The following is a 21,672-nucleotide window of genomic DNA, read 5'->3' on the forward strand; positions in this document are numbered from 1 at the left end:
TTTTTCTGGATATTACATACACAGAGAGTTGTGGGTACTAACTAAAATTTCGTCTATGGCACAGTATTGCAAAATTGAAGACTTTTAGATATTTTTAAGATTGATACACTCCAATTTACACAGCATTCTGGTACCTAAAACAGTCCTGAGAATATTGGCGAATAATTTTGAATGTGTATGCTTGTTCAACAAATGACGTCCAGTAGAGGTATTCACTTCCAAAAAAAAAAAAAAAAAAAAAAAAAAAAAATAGCAGCAGTGATTGCTCATAATTCCTAATCTTCACCACTACCTGCACAACTTGGATGGCTCTCTGAGCAAATCTTGGTTTACGAAAATCTTTCGTTGTTTAAAGTTTTCTTTTCATACGTCTTTGTTATCAAATAATTTTTGTGTGTGTTTTATTTTTGTGAAAGTCATACTTTTAAAAAAAAATCTCAATCCATTAAAGACATGTGTACTGCTGTGTTCAGAACAGTATGATCGAATCGTCTCCTCAGATGCACAGCTAAGGCGAATAACTCTTGAATGAAATACCATTTGAATATAATATTGATTGATTGAATATTGTTTTACGTCCCTTTCGAGAATATTTCACTCATATGGAGACGTCACCACTGCCTGTGAAGGGCTGCAAAATTTAAACCTATGCTCAGCGCTTATGGCCATTGAGCAGGGAGGGATCTTTATCGTGCCACACCTGCTGCGAAACGGGACCTCGGTTTTTGCGGTCTCATCCGAAGGACCGCCCCATTTAGTCGCCTCTTACGACAAGCAAGGGGATACTGAGGACCTGTTCTAACCCGGTGAATATAAGAAGAATAAGCTAAACACATAAATGAAAAATATTATACCCGGTCCATTCAAAATCTGCAATTTTTTTTTTATAGCTTTATCATATCAGTTATAAACCATTTCCGCGGTTTCCTCGCAGTTGTTATAGGTCATTCTAATTCTAACAATTTTACATGAATATAAAGTTGTGTCGGTTTTCATTACCGTTTACATGCGCCATTTGTGTCCAATAATGTAGTGTGTGTGATATTCAAAAGTAGAAACAATTCAAATCGCTGATATAATGATCGTAATTGTGAAACTGTAATGGGGATGATTATATGAATATAACCTTTAATTTATTGGAATAGAATGGTCAGTTATCCAATTGATTAAGGACCACAAAAATCCATTATCACTACGTTCTATCACAAATAAAGTTATACTAATACATGTAATAATCTCTTGGTAAATGATTGGTTTTTTGGGGGTGGGGGTGGCGTGGTTTTTGGCATTAATTTGTCTCCTTTTTCAGTTTCTCTGTCTGGTTGTTTAATGTGTGTGTGTGTGTGTGTGTGTGTGTCTGTGTGTGTGTGTGTCTGTGTGTGTGTTTTGCTAGCTGATAAAAAAAAAATGTTTCAGAAAACCCCAAAATAAATCAGATTACAGTGACCTTGATGCAAAAGGTCACAAGTTTTTTTTAATGCATTGGCTTTTTGAATAATTACCTACAGATAGGGCAGATGTGCAATATTTGTAACAATGGTTACTGCTACACAAATGTCAATTTCATCGTGATAAATACATGCATATCTGAAGATCTAAAAATCGATTATGATGTATGTAGTTGTAACATTGTTAAACCTCAGTCTATAGGATGCAATTTCTACAGGCTCAGACTGCTTGATATATTCTATATACATGTGCACGCAGCAAAAGAACTGCCAATTTATAACACCGCTGGTGTACAATGTAAGCACACACACGAAACAGTTTTGATTGCCATTGCATGGTATCTGTAATATCATCTTGCAGATTCCTAGTTACTATAAGGTAAGAAAGTTTTTTGAAATTTATACTTTCTTAAATCTACTGTGCACATTGCAATTGGTATCTTTAATTAGAATACATTTGAACCAGGGGTTCAGGCGGTCATTTGCCGATAAAGAATCAAACTGGCTGAAGAAAACGCAATTAATGGTCAATAAGTTTAATTCTGAGCGAACGGAATGGCCGATTAGGTTTTGTATGTGACAGACAATCGAATAAAAATTTATCCGTTTCTATCTGACTGATTCATTTTTGTTACTTTCCGCAGCTGTAGATTGCATCATCCAATGAGAGACGCGCATAAATCTTGATCTTTATATCGCTTTATTATCACCTGCATATGGTGTTTATATATCTCAACTGATTCGATATGCAAGAGCTTGTTCGGCGTATAGTCAGTTTTTAAATCGAGGTAAGCTACTGACAAACAAGTTGATGGTACAGAGATTTCAACAGTCTCGATTGAAGTCAGCATTTCGCAAATTCTATGGTCGTTATAACGATCTACTTCGTCAGTACAACCTCGCATTGGGTCAAATGCTGTCTGACGTGTTTCATACCGATTGTTAAGCCGTTCTTGGCACACTGATTTTGACTGCGGATAACTCCGTTTACCTGATCAGGATATAGGGCTCACGGTGGGTGTGACCGGTCAACAGGGGATACTTACTCCTCCTAGGCACCTGATCCCACCTCTGGTGTGTCCAGGGGTCCGTGTTTGCCCAACTATCTATTTTGTATTGCTTGTGGGAGTTGTGAGATTGGTCACTGTTCGTTGTCTTCACCTTACATTTAATATTTGTTGCTATTGCGCTTTATTTACATACCTTATTGATGCGAAGTAATGCATGCGAAATTTCGCCTATGAAAAAAAAAGTATGCACAATGGTGGACAGCGAACAGTTTTAAACTTTGGACTAACTAGTAATTAGACGACTCCGACGAAACTACTCAGGGAGAAGGGTAAGAAAATAGCGACGATTCTACCTGTAACTCCCAGAATGAGACACGCAGATTTCAAAGTGCCTGACTTTTCCTATACCTATGAGGGTTATCTGTGTAGAATCAAACACTGACACCCCTTGACGTTTTAGCCAATCTGAATCACAGACAATTGTATCGCTTGGGTTCGAATTTACTATTAAAGAGTAAAGGTATAGAACTCTAAATACAGGGTACCCAAATTCACCGATGTAAAACAATAAACCAAAATGGTATAAAGTTCTACTTTGTATTCTAATATATTCATACATAATCAATCTACATCAATATTAAAGTCCATCCCGAAATTCCGTATACTTCTCAAGATATGCAGAAATGAATTCGGCAATGATGCGACATACATGTAGGAAGCCCCGAAGACAGCTTTTCAATACTCACTTGCAAGCCTAACTTTTGCTGACGATACCACAGAGGAAAACTGGAAACACTTATTTACACAATGCTGGAGAATGCTCATTCGGTTCTTGGTATCCAGAGGAGAAAGCACCAGGATTGATTTGATGAAAGTGATGCTGAGAGTTAAGACCTTCTATCCAGTCAACATGTAGCCTGGTCAGTCTGGTTAGCTGATAGGAACTCGTCATTCAAAGAAGCCCATTATAAACGATTACGTGCAGAGACCCAGAATAAGCTTCGTCAAATGAAGGACAGCTGGTGGGAAGCGAAAGCTACAGAGTTGCAGGAATATGCAGACACGTATGCAACCAAGCTCTTTTTCAACGGCTTGAAAACAGTGTATGGACTTAAATGACGCCTGTTCGCCCGTTGGAGGTTTCTCTGCTGACAGACAAGGAGGACGTCTTGAAACGATAGACATAACACTTTGACAAGCTGCTTAACAGACCAACGAGCAGTGATAAAGAGGCTATAAAGAGCTTTCCGCAACGGCCCATGATAATCTTTTAGATGACCAGCCAACGAAGGAAGAGGTACGAAAGGCTGTGAAACACTAACAGTCAGGAAAAGCGGCAGGATCGGACGGGATTCCCCGAGATATACAAAAAAGGAGGGGCGGTACTCATCACCAAGCTGACAGAACTTCTGCAGTACTTATGGCTGTATGAGGAACTACATCAGGAGCTAAAGGATGCAAACATAGTCCATCTCTTCTAGAACAATGGTGATAAGTCAGCCTGCGACAACCATCGAAGGATATCTCTTCTAAGAATAGCTGGCAAAATCGTGGAACGTATTATTGTTGATAGACTCATACAGCACCAAATTAACAACGATGTTGTATCGGAAAGTCAGTGTGGATTAAGAAGCAACCGAGGCACGTGATTGGCATGACCTTTGCAGTTCGCTAGCCTTAGGAAAAGTGTAGGGAACAGTACCAGTCTGTCGAACTGGCCACTGTTCATTCCTAGCAAAACTTGGCTGCCCTGTAAAGTTCATTCACATGGTACACTACTTCTACGATGGTTAATGGCAAGAGGTTTGGAAAACGACTGTGTATCTGAACCTTACCTAGTCATCAATGACGTGAAGCAAGGTTGTGTGATGGCTCCAACGCTCTTCACCATCCTGTTTGCAGTCATGTTGGAATCGGTTCTTTCCCAGTCTAGCGCAGTTGTCACTATAAACTACAAATCAAATGGACGTGTCTCCGATCTGCAAAGACTAAAGGCAAATATCAATGTGCAGCAGGCTCTGTTTCAGAACTTTCTGTTTGCAAATGATTGTGCCCTAGCAGTCACTTTCAAGGATGACCTGCAAGAACTAGCAGACAACCTGTCGGAGGCATGCTGTTCGTTTGGTCTCACAATTAGTTTTAAAAAATCAGAAGTACTCCACCAGGCCAAGCTGCAATCAGTGCCACAAGAGACATGCATCACAATTCTGGAGTCAGTTACAAATGTAGATGCGTTCAACTATCTCGGCAGTCGCGTGACCTCCGATTGTACCCTGGATACGGAAATATCCAGTCGTCTGTCAAAAGCTAGTGCTTCCTTCGGTCGCTTCTGGACTAGACTGTGGAGTGAACGCGGCCAAAACTGCAAACTAAGATAGCCATCTACAGAGCAGTTGTGCTGACATCACTACTGTACGGTTGCGAGATCTGGACCCCACAAAGGCACCACATAAAGCTACTGGACCAATTCCATCAATGCTGCCTACGCAAGATAATGGGTATCAAGTGGAAAAGATAGGATCACCAATGCAGAGATGCTAAAGCGTGCATATCTACCTGGCATCGAACTTTTGTTAATCAAGGCTCAACTCAGATGGACCAGTCACGTGATAACCGTATCCCCAAACAGCTGTTCCTCTTGCTACGGGTACACGTAATCTAGGAGCTTTCTTGAAAATCTACAAGGATGCAGTCAAGACTTCTCTAAAAGCCTGCGACATCAAAGGCGATGGATGGGAGTCTCTGGCTAAAGACCGTGATGCATGGAGGGCTGCTCTTTGAAACCACACGTCTTGATGACCTGGAAGCGAAACGTCTGGCAAGAAAAGAGAGACAACAGAGCACATCCCACAGCATAGCTTGTCCGCAGTGTGGGAGACTGCACATCCGCATTCGGACTCCGCAATCACACGAGGAGACACTGAAAGCATCGTCGAGTCGACGGCTATCCAAGATGAAGATATTGGAATGTTCACATACATGGGATTATACATAATTATTCAGTGTATTATACAAAATATCTGTGGACAATTATGATAAACTTTGTGTTTTTGTTAACTTAAGGCATTATTATCAGTAATCTTCAAAAGAAAAAGATACCTAAACAATTTACATTTCGAAAAAATTCCAAACCTGATGCATGAAAGGTGAAGGTAACGAACAGAGATCAATCTTATAACTCCTATAAGCAATACAAAATAGATAGTTGGGCAACCCCTGGACACACCAGAGGTGGGATCAGGTGCCTAGGATGAGTAAACATTCCCTGTCGACCGGTCACACCCGCCGTTAGACCTATATCTTGATCAGGTAAACCAGTTTGCCAAGAACGGTCTAACAATCGGTATGAAACACATCAGACAGTGGTGTCTTTTATTTCGAGTTCACAGGGATATATTGAATCGACATATGAATGAAAGGTATTATTGTTAATAGATAAAACATCGTCAATATATCTAAATGTCGAATTGAAAGTCACACAAGAGATTGTTTCTTCTCAAGTAGAAGTTTCTGAATAAATTCTGCTTCATATAAATATAAAAACAGGTCAGCTAACAAAGGAGCACAATTCATGCCGATGGGAATTCCAATAGACTGTTGGAAGATCTGATCACCAAAGACCACGAAGATATTGTCAATGAGGAACTCTAGCATATTTTCTTTTTCATTTTCAGAGTACTTGTGCATGGGATCAGAGTGGTGTTTAACAAAATAATTTTTTGGGTGACTGATCAGTAGATACGAATGTTTTCGTTTGCCATTTTTGTTGAAGAAGAAACTGTCTATGATGTCAAAAGGTCTAATCTTTGATTTATCGTGAGGAATGGTGGTGTAAAGTGTTGAAAAGTCATACGTTTTGATGTTGTAGATTTGAGAAAAGTTTTGCGATTTCAAGTTTACTGAAAATTCTTTAGAATTTTTTAAAATCCACATTTGATTTACACCACTTTTGGCATATGTAGTCGCACAGTAAGTTTGAAGTTTCTCCTTCACAGCTGTTAAAAGTTTCGTGAGGAGCAACGATAGGGGCTTGGTAGAGCACTTACTGGATCCAGCAATGTATCTTTTTTTGTAAGGGTTTTTATGTAGTTTACAGAGGCGGTACCAGGAATTGCGGTTACGGGGGGCGCCACTTTATGAGGCAGGGGGTCTGGGGCCGCCTTGAGGCCCCCAGTTGGTCCAGGGCGAAGCCCTGGTCGGGCCCCAAGGGGCGAAGCCCCCGGAAGCTTCTGGATTTTACAGATTTTATAGGGCTTGAAATGTGTCTCCTATTTAAGTCGTTTGTACTATTTTCTATCATTTTTGATAAGGTGAAATTAGTAAAATGACGCAAATTTTAAGGGTTTATGAAAAAAGTTCTCACAATAAAGTAATTCAAGAAATCAAAAGATTTTGTCATTAATTTCTCCGGGAGTGGAAGAAATTTTTGCTTCTTTTATCGTTTAGTACATTTTTCAAAACAAGATACCACGACTTGCCTTGAATTTGAAAATTTTAGGGGGGGGGGCGCCGGCTGCGCCCCCCTTAAATCCGCCGCTGGTTTAGGAATCCAGTATAGGTACAGTAACTCATATTCATTCGACTCATTGACTAGGATATTAAATGTGTCTAAAACGGAAACAATTTGTGATTTATTCTGAAGGCCATGAGCAGCTCAAACATCAGATTAATTACGTTTTCTTCGGTATTTTTTTTTAAAAAAATGTTCATAAGAAGTATATATATATATCGGTTTTATTATATCATAACCTAATGTGTTTCAACAAATAACTTAATAGATTATGAGATTATCTTCTTTTATGAAATTTTGTGTTTGATTTTGGGATGCCTAAGTAGGAGTTCTAAGACGCGTTACAGGAAATAAGCGTGATATAAAATGTCATATATGAACTTGAGCTGTTTAAACTATTCAAATGAAAAAACAAATTGATTGACACAGATTTTTAAAAGGATGGGATAGACGAGGAAAAAAGTGAGAAATGCCATAAAACTCGAGAAAAAGACGGATTACGACCAAGATTCAATAAAATTTTATTCTGGTAAATCAGATTGTCGGAATCAGTTTCTGATTTACACTAAGCACTTCACATTGCAATTGGCCGTCGTGCGATGTGCATCGTTCATTAACAATTAACATTTTAAACTTCTTAATAACTACCATTCCAATTCTTACCAAAATTTGTATGATGCATCTTTTGGCAAAAGGGGGACATAAGTTGTAAATTGCAGGACTGCTGCTCCCCTCGGACCTTAAGGGCGAGGCAAAACTGCCAAAACTTGACTAATTTTCAAACATCTTCTCTACAACCGCGTGTAAGAAAAACTAAATGCATAGTGGTGTAGAGCAGGAAAGTCTCTACCAAATATTGTAAATCATCCCCTTGGTAGAGGTTCTGACTCCAGGGTGGGGCCAAACATGGTATATATAGTGTATATGTGTGAAACATGTAAATGATATTTGCTTTAATAGTATTGATGATAAATTAAAACGAAATAGATATTTAGAAGGAGTACACCGTCCTTTATCAAAATAGTAAATTTCATGATCCTAGGAGGTAAGGGTTTGGTTCCAGGGTGGAGCCAAAATTATCATAGTGATTATTGTTTGATCATTTGAAGGACTTCTTTAAGTTTGCTGATACAGTATAAAAACTAAATGGATATTCTGGAAAAGCAGAAAAGGATGTATCAGAACTGTGAGTTTCTCAACCCTTAGGTTTTGACTCTAGGATCGGTCCAAATTAGTTATATCGTTTAATGTTACATATATTACATGTATATCATGTAAAGCCTTTCATCAGTATACTATTATACACTTTTGATGGCATTTAAGTTTTAAAAAGACATCTTGTTTTATACTATACCTGAACATTAGAATTTAGCTTAGATATTCAGAACAGATATGTTTTCTAGATTCCATAGTCCTGTGGACTAGTGCTACTTTTAACCAGTACTCAGGTGACCGATAATGCCTGTGGACTAGTGATACTTTTAACTAGTACCCAGGTAACCGATAAGGCCTGTGGGCTAGTGTTACTTTTAACTAGTACCCAGGTGACCGATAAGGCCTGTGGGCTAGTGATACTTTTAACTACTACTCAGGTGACCGATAAGGCCTGTGGGCTAGTGATACTTTTAACTAGTACTCAGGTGACCGATAAGGCCTGTGGACTAGTGATACTTTTAACTATTACTCAGGTGATCGATAAGGCCTGTGGGCTAGTGGTACTTTTAACTAGTACCCAGGTGACCGTTAAGGCCTGTGGGCCTCTTGTATATATACATGAACTACGTAGAAATGTACGGTTAACGTGGGGGAAAACCTCAAACTATTTCCAACAAACTTGCTCTTTCATGATATTTCTTCTTCAATGGTAAGACAATGGAAGCGTTTTAAGAATTTAACTACTTTTAAAATTTTCTCGTTCACGATCCTTTTGTGTGTGCTTTCAGCCTCAGAAAGCTTTGTATCAAATTATTAGAAAAATTGAATTACTTGTCTTTTGTTATTCAAATAGGTTGAATTGATAAGGCTGTATCTTCAGTTCTGACGTATGCATGTGAAACACGGGGATACAAAACATTGTTATTTTTGAACGTGTTTATTTACAATGTATTTAACACAGTCTTAACTTGAAAAGTAGTATACCAAGGTTTATGGAGAATAGAGAGTCATGTAAAAATAAAACAATAAAACATTGACGCTAGAATGGTGGGCTTTTGGACAATTAGGTTTTTCTGTCATGAAAACAAATCATATGAATGATATGTTACATTTTCAATAGTTATACAAATGGAGAAGTGAAGAACAGTTGGTAAACGTATATTAAAAATGCTCCCGATAGCTATGGTCTCTCATGGCATAGATGTGAAATGGTTAGAGAGCATTGCCAGACAAATTTCAAAATACCAGTTTATTCAAAGGTGAAATTGTAATATAGCCAAGTCTATATGTCGTATTTACAATTATGTCAAACTGTGGTTGTGAAGATTTGGGGGGAGGGGGGGGGGGTTATACATATTTTACCACAAAAATTAAAAAATACACTCATGAATTATAGAATAGCAAATCATCTTGCTATTGAAAATGGTAGATATTACTAACTCCAAGCGGAGAACGCACATCTAACCTATGTTAGAGCCATCCGATGCGTGATGAATATCATTGTATCATTACGTTTTAAAATTCAATGTTTTGTCAAACTTATTTATTGCAAATATCTACGGTATGGTCAGCTCTTCTATGTAATCAATCCACATGTATACTCATTTGTACCAACTCCTTTCTGCCATGTTATCTTGTATTTAATTTATATAATTAATTTTGTACCTCATATAACATACTATATGTTTTGATTGAAATGTATGAACTTGACGGATTTTGTTGTTGTTGGTTTAATGCTGCTTAACTTCTAAAATAGTGAGATAATTGGTTTACATCTTACGTAGAATCGCGCATCGCCCACTGAAAGTAGATGATTTGTTCATTCATTCATTCATACTTTATTTCCTCCTTTAGGAGATTATGAAGAAAATACATTTACATCAATATAATTACAAATACATGTACATACAAAGAAAGAAAGAAAAGAGAAAAACACATTATGTACACAATATAAACAAAAATAGAAAAGAATAGGATATTCTTAGTTGTACACCTCAACATATGAGTACATATGGTAGCAGCTGTCCCTTTTAAAGCCAAAGCATATTTAATATAGATATATTTACTGCAGTGAGCATCTGTAGTATAGGGCTGAAGTGCTGCGCACCAATTTAAAGTTCAGCATACGGAATGATGTGGCGTCCATCTTATTTAAAGGTGTAGATATTTGGCCACCAAGAAGAACAAGGTACCATTCAAATTCCGAGAGCCCACAGAGTTCTGCACACAGTTCGACACTGAAGTTATTAGCGATGGCGTTCCACCACTGTTCTCGTATGCTGGCGGTACTTAGACACAAACAAGACGAGTGACAGAAAACATCCATGAACGAATTACCACATAAATGACAGAAATGAACAAGGCCATTTACATGCATACCTGTATATATTTTGCATATGAATTTGCAAAGTTCAATGTTACCTAATTTCCAAATTGTGGCAGGTTTTATATCTGAAAATATTTGTCTGAATAAATGGAAATCCGGACTGTTCATCCTCAATTGCCGCTGGTCTTGGTGATACAATGATACGGTATTTCTGGATATCCTTTTCCAGGATAACTTATCTGGGAAGAATCCGTTGTCAAGCCATGTACTTATATAATTGGTAAGATTGTATGTTTGCAAGGTTTGAATGATATCTGGAATAAAACCATATTGGACTTCTGAAAGGTTTTGCCAGTAAGAAAATAATCGAGTCAAGAATATTTTCTTTGGTAGAGTGTTTATGTCCATTCGACAGAGCCTTCCTAAGAACAGTAGTTTTCTTGTATCTATTTCTGCGCTGATGGGCAATACATCAAAAAGTGACTCACATATATCGGATCTGCATAATTTTGGTAAATTTAGAGATTTTTTGCACACAAAATGTTGAAAAATACAAAGGTTTTGGCGGTCTGAACCGGTCATATTATTCCAGAGTTCGCATCCATAAAGTACTGTAGGCATAACGATTGTTTTATATAAATGAGATACCGTCATTGGGTTGAGAAAATGGGATCCTATGTCAGATAGTGCAAAAAAGGATTTTCTGCCCTTTTCGCAGGCTCTTCCTATTCTTTCAGAAAGTTGGAATTTGTGATGAATCACGATACCTAGGTGGTTATAGGATTCTTCACATGGAATCGATGATTGTCCCAGATGCCAAGGAAAGTTGTTATCCATTTTACTCCTCTTACCACGGAATTTCACCACGCACGATTTTGACGCATTGAAGGAAAATCGCCATTTATTCGAATATGCGTATGCAATATCTAACAAGTTTTGGAGGGCCATTGGGGATAATCCAATGCAGGATATATCATCTGCCAATGAGGGACAGCTGCTCATAACATTAAGGATACCTGTATTAGGACTACTTAGCTCTAATTCATCAACAAGATCGTTAATATAAACAAGATATAAAAATGTAGACAAAACACCACCTTGTCTTACACCTTGATCAACAGAGAACCATCTAGATTGAGTTTGATTTACAACAATAGAGCTAGATGTTCCTTTATGAGTTATTAATCAGTGACCAGGTTTTACCTTTTATTCCAAGTTTGTAAAGCTTTAACATGAGGCCATCCCTCCAAACAGTATCAAAAGCCTTACTGCTATCCAAAAAGCTAACATAGACATTGTTGCCTTGTTCTATATTATGAAAAATTGTCTCTTGTAAATTAAACGACGCGGTTAAACAACCTAGATATTTTTGAAAACCTTGTTGTTGAGCATTTGGGAAATGTTTTGATACAAGAGTTGAGTTTGAGATACGAGATAGAATTATTTTCTCAAGTATTTTAAAAAAGCAGGGCAAAAGAGATATAGGCCTATAACTGTTGCATGCGGCTTTCGATTTGTCTCCACCTTTATACAATGGAACTATTAAGCCGCGCTTCCATTCATGGGGAATATTACCGCAGGCTATGACTGCATTGAACATTTTCAGAAGACAGAGAGTAAGAATTTTACCTCCGTGAATAATATGTTCATTTGTTAGTGAATCATGGCCAGGTGCTTTCCGTAACTTTAGATTATTTATAATTGGTGTAAGTTCTTCCAGTACTATATTACCACCCGGTAAGTCACTAACATCAACCTCACATTCTTTTATAATGTTGCTAATATTATTCTCAACTTCGTATTTAAAGTTAGAATCAAAATGTTCCTCTTCTAAAGGACTGTAAATTTTTTCAAAATGAGAAGCAAAGACTTCCGCTACACTATTTGGGTCATTTTGAATCTGACCATTGTTGTCTTCTATTTCGGGATAAATTCTAGAGGTTCGGGGTTTTCTGCGTTTGGCTAATTTCCAAAATAGACGTATGTCACATTCTGCCGCATTGTCGAGGTCACGGTAAACCTTACACATGTGTTTTTCATGTTCTTCATTTAGAGCGTTTCGAAACAGTCGCTTTGCTCTTTTATAATTTCGATATGATGTAAAGTTCATACCGCGAGGACGTCCTTCAGATATCCATACACGACGCTTAGAACGTTCAATAGTGTGAAGTTCTTTAACGACTTTTGTCCATTCCGGACGAGTAAAAGGATTGAATGACGTAAATGGGATTGATTCCCTGGCACATCTGTGGAGAGTATTCGAAATAGTACGGATATACTCGCCCAGGTCTGTATTGTTATTTATGTTAGATTCTAACAGGTGCTCTAGGGCGTTATCAACTTTCTGTTTGTATTCTACGACAGCCTCGGGTGCAGCTTTGTGCCACGCCGGTAATTGTGATTGGGTGTACCTAAGATTATGTGTAGCTATATTGAAATCCATAGTTGCTATGATAGGTAAATGGTCAGAAGTTGTAGAAAACGTACCTTCCGGAATAATTCTATAACTTTGCAAATTTTCTAAGACATACGTGTCAAAAAGAATATAATCTAAGGTTGTAAATTTTTGAACAAAAGAAAACTTCTCACCTTCTACGACAAAGTCAGTATTCTGAATGCATAAATTATGCTTTGAAACTAAATTTAGCAATAAATTTGATTTGCGTGCGTTTGTATTGCAGAAATCAACAATACTGCCATTCATGTCACCTGCAATAATGACTTTACCATAATCCGAGTAATAATTGTACAAACTATCTACAATATTCAGAACATGTTGATATGCATCAATATCGTTGTCTGATGGTAGATAAACACCAAAAATATACATAACACAACCTTTTTGATCTTGAAGTTGAATACCTAATACTCGATTGGTTTCAGAACATGGAATTTCTTTCACAGAAAAAAATAATGACTTTTTAAACATAATTGCAACACCTCCTCTACCATACATATTAGAATTTTGCTGCGAAGCGTTCTCATCATCTATTTTTACAAAGCTGTGGTAATCTTTGTGTACAGAGTTTAAATAATGTTTGGTATTTTCTCTAAGCTTATGCTCAGAGATAATTACAATGTCACAATTTTCTCTATCCAACAGTGAGGACAGGCATAATGTGGATGAAATAATTCCACGCCATCATGACTACCATAATAAAATGAAGGAAAATAAACCAATGCATTATTTAGTTCTGTTGTTAGTTTTCTTTACACGATCAGATGCGAGATAAATATCAGTCAACATCGTGTTCACAATGAATTTCAGAGTCCCAGTTCTCTTGGGTTGGTTGCAACGCGCATTTTTTACTCCAGTCTCTGTTGTTTAACCACCGTCTGCACCTCACTCCTTCAGGCCAGAATCGGGGCGATTCTACAATTTTAGCAAACTGTGCGGGTACGTTTACCTTTGCTTTTTGTTGGTTTTTACTTGCAAGGTTATAGAATAAGTAATTAGTTTAGTGACTGATATTCATAACATCTTTTTCTTTTCTGTATCATATTTCGTTTATTGCATGCCCTCTCCGATTGCCAAGAAGTCTATTAGCTTTAAGTGTTGGATAGACAGTGTATTGTTCTTTTATTCCTATATATTGATTGGTGTTATGGCAACAGCAAAAAAAAAAAAAAAAAAAAAAAAATGAAACAAAATCACGAATTCACACCATACCTGATAATATGTATAATATGTCTGCGAATAATTCAGAATTGAAGTTTGAAACAAAGAGGAAGTACGTGTTGACGGTATGTACAATTGCATGTCGATTGGACTTCTTTTGTTTAAGGATGTTTGCTTCTAAGTTTGAAAGTCTAAGAAAATTTAAAAAGTATATTCTTCTTGTATACGAGTTCTCTCTCTCTCTATTTCTCTCTCTCTCTCTCTCTCAAATGAAGTACTATAATATCTATAGAGTTAACAAACATAACGACAAAATAAAATCCCTACTTTGTATCTCTTTTTGCATCAGGTGTGATCTTTTACACTTTTAATGTTTATGAATTTTAAACCACAAGCGTTTGTCTTACGTGTACTTGCACAGTTTGTTTTTCAATGAATTTAAAATTGTAAACAATGCACATGCATGGATACAGGGCTAAATATAGTACGTCTGTTTTAATAGCTGGTTGTGTTAAACTGCGACGCTTCATACCTGCATATTTTTCACGATGCGCTAACACTGCCTAACTAAATCCCTTTTCATATCTTTGGCCAAAAAAGGTGTGTTTCCGATTACATTTTAAAAAAAAAAAATAGGGTCATGGTAGGCAATTTTTATTTATTTATTTATTTTTGCATTGTTTTTTTGGGGGGGAGGGGGTGTTATTCAGTAAATATTTGCCTTGTATCATTGCAGAAGAAACTTATACACGATACATACATTTGTGAGTACTGACATGTAGCATCAAGTGTTTGATATTGGATAAAATAATAAAAATAAACCAAAGCATGACATTTTGACAACTGATTTTACCCAATTATTACCTGATTGCAGGTATATCTGTGTTGATCTACTTGCAGAAAGCATGCAAGACGCCATTTTGAAAAGAGGGTGTTGCACCGAAGCGGGAATTTTCCCTAATCGGAGCTCCGTGCCAGCACTCGTGACGTAGAACTGACCTTCATTCATATTTATACTCATTGTGTATTTGCCATTTAAATACCCGAAGGATTCCCCAGTACTAGGGACACGCCTAATACATTTTATGTGTCCATACATTATACATGTAGTTTAAAGACAATATTTGAAATCGGGAAAATTAAATTGTCTTCTTTTTTTCTGAATATCAGATACAATGTATACGGTTACATGTTACGAGTGTATCAAATATTTGATATTCTATACTACTACAGTCCAAAAGCTTTTATACTCGTATATGTATTATTTTCTACAACCAACAATTGGCAACTGTGCATGACCCTGGCCACAAAACAAAATATGGGAAGTTTAATACGCATTAATAAAGTTCAACATTATTCGAAGTACATGTACAATGTACATGCACCTGTAAAAATTGATTCAACATAGCAATTTGCTACGGGAATACGTATAAACTCAAAGTGTTTAACGGTTATTTACCTTGTTTGGCCTTAAAGTTTTTCTTTCAAAGCTTTGCAAAGTTCACAACGGGTTTTTTTCTTAAAAGGCACCATGCCTTTGTCGACAACTTTCATTCAGAAAAAACATACAAGTTCTCGTTAGCAGCCTTGACTATTAAAACACAGGTATTGCATGCTTTATTAGGCATGTTTGTTGAGTGTCCTATTCACAAACTAAACAGTGTCAAGGTTGAAAGTTTATTTCAAACTCAGCGCATGGTATTGTAATAAACAGAGATTTGACATGAAACATTTATAAAAACTAGAAGCGTGTTTCAATTAAGAAAAAACAAGATCTAGATGGAAAACGTAATATGAACCAAAAAAAAAAAAAAATGTGTTTGTGAGGGAGTCGAACGCGGTCGTTTTAAAAACTGAAACATCTTGACATATAAGAGTCGACGACCTTATCCACTGAACCACGCAGTAGACCATATTAACGAAAATTAACGTACAGGTGAAGTTGAAAATAATACCAGTGAAGTCGTTTCGTTTTTTTGAAAGAAGTAGGTACAGTTTCTAAAGTCATCTGGCCCAAAATATCGATGATTTCACTTGGAGCTCAAACCCTGATATTCAAATAAGGAATAGATTAGCAAACCCAAAATCCGCTCAGTTTGATCAGCAAAATGATTTGTGTCATATGACGAGAGCTTGAAGATGGCATAAACTTGCAAACATGCCTTTTTCAATGAAAATATCCACAAATTCAGGTGGTTTTCCTTTCAGAAAACATACAGCGCATGCGTCGAGCAAATTCATATTTAAGCATGTTTTTCATCTTAAAATAATACACAATATATATCATTTTCATTTTGCTCGACAAATGCACACATCTTTTCCTGAGCAATAATCTGTATGACATTTGACAGTTTTCAGGCTTATTTTGAAAAAAAGGTGGGAAATGTCTTATTCATGATGCCACAATGCTATCCAATGTAGGAATATCATTCTGATTTTGTTAACATAGTATACCTGGCATACATTTTACTTTCTTAAAACGCTAATTAAGGTTAATTCCAGACACATTTTATAGAGAGAAATTTTTTGGGCCTTTTTATGTATACAATCGTACCTTGTTCACAAAAAATGCCCTCGTGAAACAAAATTTCAAAGCGACAGTTTTTTAGAGGAAAACTCGAAGAATATGTCCATGCTAAATATATTTTGTTTCACAGAGGCAGTTTTTCTGAAATTCGGGGATACCCCTCCATTTTAACCCTAAAGATCATATAAATTGCTTATTGCTTGATTGAAACTCGAAATATTTTGGCTAATTTTGTCAATACACTTCTTTTAAACTTATTTTAAAAAATTATTGAATCAAGACATACGTTCCAATTGGTTTTATCATATATTTGAATAACTTAAATTTTTCGATCTTTCATGCAACACCTTTAGGGAAATTAACATGAGACGTGCAACACCTTTCCGATACTTTGAATATCGAGCCGATTTAATTTTTGATTTGAGAAACGAAGTGTACACTATGTACTTTTAAAAAATAAGGACTGAGATTTATCAAAAACAGTAGGGTCGGTCGGGTAACAGGAAACATACTTTTTTGCCTTAATAGAGGTAGAATTCATATCCCCAATAGAGGTAGAATTCATATCCCCAATAGAGGTAGAATTAATATCCCAAATAGAGGTAGAATTAATATCCCCAATAGAGGTAGAATTAATATCCCAAATTACTTTTACTAAAGAACCAGAATCGGACAAACTATTTCATGCCAAATTAAAATGAGAATGTAGTGCTCTTAATCTTCGTGTGTTGCAAAGAAAATTATGCAATTTACCTCTTTGTATTCGTGGAGAAGTGGAAAGAACTGACCATTTTCTTTTACGCTGTAATATATTCTCCAGAGTTAGGATCAACACAATTTTGACACTGTCATATTCACTTAATGTAGAATTATTGTTATATAAGGTAATGGCAATTTACCTGAAAGTGAAAACAATTTTTATTTAGTCCGTAAATTTGTTGAAAGTAAAAGGTTCCGAGTTTACCTGTGGGTGTTTTTCTGCTTTATCTATTACTGTTATATCGTATAGAATGCAAGTAAGCAGGGTTGTAATAAGTACAAAATCTGTGTTTTAAAATAGTTTATATCATGTTACTTCAACATTGTAGTTTATATTCATTCGATCTCTATCGATACATTACGTGTGCGTATGTGTTATATTTGATTCAATACTCAATGCCAACTTTTCTTTCTTTTTACCTTTTCTTCCCCCCCCCCCTGTATTCTTGTAAGTGGTATATGACTTATTATTTTGTTTCACAATCAAAATCAATGTAAGCCTTTGGGCTTGTTTCTCAATCATTTATAATGTATCGTTTTTAAACATGAATGCATGTGTATCAACTAATTTAATATTTACATTTCTAATGTTTTGTCTTCGATGTCTTAATTTGCAGTCGAAATGATAGCCATTTCCTCATGAATGTGAACAATGTGCGTATGAATCTTGATAAATATAGTACGACTATTTTAACGGCTGGGAATTCCAACAGGAATGAAAATAAAATGTAAATTTACAAAAAGCATAAAATTAATGATGAGGGTATGAACTGCACCGCTTCACGCCAGCGTCCTTTTCATGAAGCTCTTCGTGAAGTAATCCGACGTTAAGAAGCCAGAGGAAAGGGGCGTGTCCTCATTCGCTCCCAGAAAACATTGATTAGCAAGTCAACAACAATTTTCGTGTAATTTACAGCGTAAATACATTTACATTGTAGATGTAGTGTAGTTTTAGAGCTAGTGTCCCCCCCCCTTGTATATCTTTTCGTTAGGGCTTCATAAAAAAAGTATGTTGGCATGAGGTGATGCAGTTCATACTCTCACGTATTTTTCAAAAATGAAATTCATGTTTCTATATTTACATTTTACTTTCATTTCTGTCTGAATTCCCAGCCGTTAAAATATTCGTACTACAATGTATATTTATCAAGATTCATGCGCATGAAATGATAGTCATTTCTACGAAAGCCCAGAAGGCTCTTATTTTGAATTTCGAATCTCGTGTTTCGAATCTCAAATGAGTCTTCTGGGCTTTCGTACATTTCTGATTGGTAAAGATTTATATAAAACCAATGACAATGTAAATATTTAGGCTATATACAAGTAGGTAGGTGACATGTTTTTCTGTAGGTAGATGACATGTGTTTCTGTGGAATGTATTGTCTCACCTGACAATAAGGTAGTGGAAGGATAAAAGGGGGCAAAAATAGTACACCAACTAGATTTTTAGAAACTTGTGTTTTGTCGTTCCTTGCTCTCACTTACACCTCTGTAAACGTCTCAAGGGTTTTACAAGATTTTTGTAAAATGGCCCGTATGCTCAAATAAAGTATGGTTTTGACTTCAGTTACAAAAATATATGTAAATAAATAAATATTGAGCAGATGTCAAGTCTTTTTGTGACACAAGAAGCATTGATTTGGTTTGAAACGTGGATATTGGGTAGTTCTATTGCACCAGGTCTATACATAGGTACATGAAAACTATATAGTAATGGAAGAAAATCTACAAATAGTTGCTTGTCCTACATTTTCCCGATATTTTATAAAATAGTTCTTAGTTTTATTAGCCGTAAAAAAGTGGATTTACATGTGGAATAACATTGCTTATTTTGAGACGTTAACAGGTGTAAGTGAGTGTAAGGAACGATAACTCTGGGTAGAGATTGGTGTTTTAGTACTGTGTGTTTACAAATTTTCCTTGCTTGAATTCTTGAGATTTTTCATTTATGATATTCAAGATGTGGTTTGAACAGGTAAAAGGATCGACATAATGGGGAGATGGAATTTCAAACTGGCACACCCCTTTAACGCAAAATATGATATTAAAGCTATTCATTGCCACTTAGGTTTAACGAGAAATGTCATTAGATTGTTCCTGAAATGACATGATAAAATGGAACATGGTGTTCTGTTTGAATGGATATACATTGCTGGCCAGGTTAGTATAAGGTACGGATCATCCCCGTGTTAATCATTCTCAAACTGTTCGTCAGGCCTGTAGGAATGAGGTGGTCATTCACATAGAAAATCTATGAAAACCTGTTCTACAGCACGGTCTGTCTTTCCACTATAAGATATATTTCACAGATATTAAGTTTGTTGGTCGCCTTTCTCTGGTGAAACAGTTTCTATTTCTACATCAGCAGTTCTTGAATTACATGGACTCTAAACGTAATTGTATAATATGGTTGGCGAGAAACCAGGCATTAAATGAAAAATTGGAGGTGTTTGATTACAAGTCTGTATCATTTACAGTATTATAAACACTAACCGGCATGACTCCTTCTAATGAAAGTGAACATGGGGTTAAAGACAGGAATCTCTACGAAATTCTTATTAATTTCCCATAGCAATATCTGCCGATGATATAAGAAGGAAGAGTGGTGGGGGGTTGATGTGTATTTGTATCTGGTGATTAAATCCTCCGTTCAGTTTCACTGTGAAATAAAGTATTAGCATAATTTTAGCATACATAGCAACTTCTTCTAAAAAGTTGTCAAGACGCCAATTCGTTGTTTGGGTCATAGAAAATGTAATGCACAATACGCAAAATAAGGGGGACACAAAATGGATTCTGACAAGATTCAAAACATCTTTCGGTTTGGTTTCTCCGAACACTCCTACAACCATTTCTGCATTTTACATCATCGAAATCCCCAAGGCGAGTTCTTGCGACTTCTTCCGTCGTCGTGCTTTAACATTTGAATTAGATATACTTCACTAAAAATGCATGGTTATTTTAACCAAATTTGGCATGGGACATTTTTTGGGGTAAGGGAACTAGAACTGCGAGTTCCGCTGAGGTCTGGATGTTGATGTCAAAACTGTGAAAAATTATGCAATATTAAAAAAATCTTCTTTATTTATTCTGGGAAACAAAACAGACAAAACTGTGTATAGAGAGGGGGTGGGGGGGTGGGGTGGGGGGTGGGGGCACAACAGAGGAACAAAGTTTTAGATAAGAATATAGAGGGCAAAATCTTTTCTTCTAGAGAAACAGTGTTGTGGTTATTCATATCAATACGAAAACATCCACATGTAGTGCAGATTCAAGTTTCTTCAAACCGTGGCCTCGGAGTTCAATACGTAACTTCCGAGATATCAGCTCTTCTGTGATGGAGGTACGTTCAGTGTTCTGTTGAACGCTTGGATGGGTACAAGATGTATACATATACATGTACTATACACTAGCTACGTAAATACGGATAAAAGTAATGAAAGTGTAAATTTTGTTTATATCAGCCGTTGGTATACATTAAACTAACCATATCAAGAATAATATTTGATTGAATTAGGCCATTAAATTAACTATGCAATTATTTTTTATTTCCTCTTCTGCACGAGTGATATTTTAATCAAAGAAAAATGGTTATTATCGATTTTTGTTTGAGATATTTCATTATTAAATACTAATAAACTTACTAATATTGTGTGTCCCTGTAGTTTGGGTGGTTGCATGATGTCTGATAATCGGCCTTTAGGCAATATATCAAGGCAGCGATAAGCATTTGTACCCACCGCGCGTGGACGATAGTATGTTATGCGTCTCATTGTGCGTAAGAGTTCCACAAAGGCAAAGAACTATTGAGCAACTCGGAAATTGGGTATTATAGGGGATCAAAGCTTTACATGGTAATATATGGGAGATCTTCTCAAGATCAAAAGGGTCATGTTAAGGTAGCGACGGATTGCAACCACGTGATCAGTAAAAATTGTGTATTTTCACGTGAATTCATTTTCCGGAATTCCTTACTCCGTCATAGAATAGTCGAAAAACAAAAAGGGGTTCCGAAAGTGTTTTGTTGCTGTGACTGACTCGCCTAGAGAAAATATGCACATACCACATAAGTATACATCAATATCTGTAATAATCAGGGCTCGCGCTGCCCATCGCATTTGTCGCATTTTGCGATTTTTCAGAAAAAAATGCGACAGAAATTCCGGAAATGCGACACGGACATTTCGTATTTTAGTATTCGCGCGCCATTTTGAATTTCAGCTGTTGGCATCCAAACAGCCTCAGGGCTGTTTTACCTGTGCAGAAAGTGGATACCCTGTCGCATGGGAACAATAAGACTTAGGGACGTCTTGTTTAT

The 21,672-nt window shown here is 36.5% G+C and overlaps 1 protein-coding gene across 1 annotated transcript in view; it reads left to right on the plus strand.

Moving 5' to 3' along the window:
• Nucleotides 1-1,671: 1,671 nt before the first annotated feature.
• The window catches only part of LOC125678656 (short transient receptor potential channel 7-like), a 139,341-nt gene continuing 119,340 nt past the window's right edge, over nt 1,672-21,672 (plus strand). The window contains exon 1 of the mRNA XM_048917274.2: nt 1,672-1,827. The gene's annotated coding sequence lies outside the window, so the exon portion shown is untranslated. The remainder of the gene's footprint in view (nt 1,828-21,672) is intronic.

The sequence above is a fragment of the Ostrea edulis genome, chromosome 1 (assembly GCF_947568905.1).
Source record: "Ostrea edulis chromosome 1, xbOstEdul1.1, whole genome shotgun sequence".
In the NCBI taxonomy this organism is placed as follows: domain Eukaryota; kingdom Metazoa; phylum Mollusca; class Bivalvia; order Ostreida; family Ostreidae; genus Ostrea; species Ostrea edulis.